This window comes from Epinephelus moara, chromosome 14 (assembly GCF_006386435.1).
Source record: "Epinephelus moara isolate mb chromosome 14, YSFRI_EMoa_1.0, whole genome shotgun sequence".
NCBI lineage: Eukaryota > Metazoa > Chordata > Actinopteri > Perciformes > Serranidae > Epinephelus > Epinephelus moara.
In genome coordinates, this window is record NC_065519.1 from 35,900,506 (window position 1) to 35,901,482 (window position 977).

Consider the following 977-nt stretch of genomic DNA (forward strand, 5'->3'; position numbering starts at 1 on the left):
ATCTATCTATCTATCTATCTATCTATCACATGGTACAGTGGTGGAACGGGGCTGTTTGTATAAAAATGTTATATTAATCTTAGACCATCAAAACAGATGGTCTAACATCAAAATCTTCACTAAAATCCAGCCACTACCAATCCGAGACATTTCCCATCCGCTCCTGCCCCTCTATGTCCTCAATCCCAGCCGCCTCAGTGCCCTCTTCCCGGGCTACCTCAGCACCGACTGGCTGTTGTAGCGGCTCGAATTGATACGGCTCTGGACCGTCATCCTGGCCGACAGGCGAGTCAGGAGGAGAGAAGTCCTCCACCTCAAATGAAGTTTCAGACGCAAAGGTGTCTACACTGTTATCTGAGTGGTCACTCATGGCTAGCTTGTCAGGGTCTGAATGGAGGTAGAATAGGCAGCATATCCCCCCAACCCCCCTCCCCTTTGAGTGGGAGTATTTGAAAATCTTAACTCCGCCCCCTTTCATCGCCGCTCGCTTACCTGTGGATTTAACTGTGTTTTACCTGTGCTATGGTGAGCATAAAAAGAGAGCAAATAAATGGGTCACCACACTCAAAGATAACTCAGTACTGGACATTGGTTTATTGTTTTTGTCCATTGGTCTAGACTGTCTGTGAATGTTTATAAAGAGTGTTTCTGATTGTGTTTAATTAGGGCCTGAGCGACGACGAAGTCGTCCGTGAGGACCCTATTGTAATTGCGCTGTTTATTATTATTTATTAGGGCCCGAGCAACGACGAAGTCATCCATAGGACCCTATTGTAATCGCGCCGTTTATTAGGGCCCGAGCACCTAGTGGTGCGAGGACCCTATTGAAATGCAAGGTTTTTTTAGTATTATTATTATTATTATTATTATTATTCCTCCAAATGAATTGCCTTTTTGGGAGGCTTAACATACCCAAAAACTCATGAAACTTTGCACACATCTCAGAACTGGTGAAAAATTTGATATTTTAAGGGTCT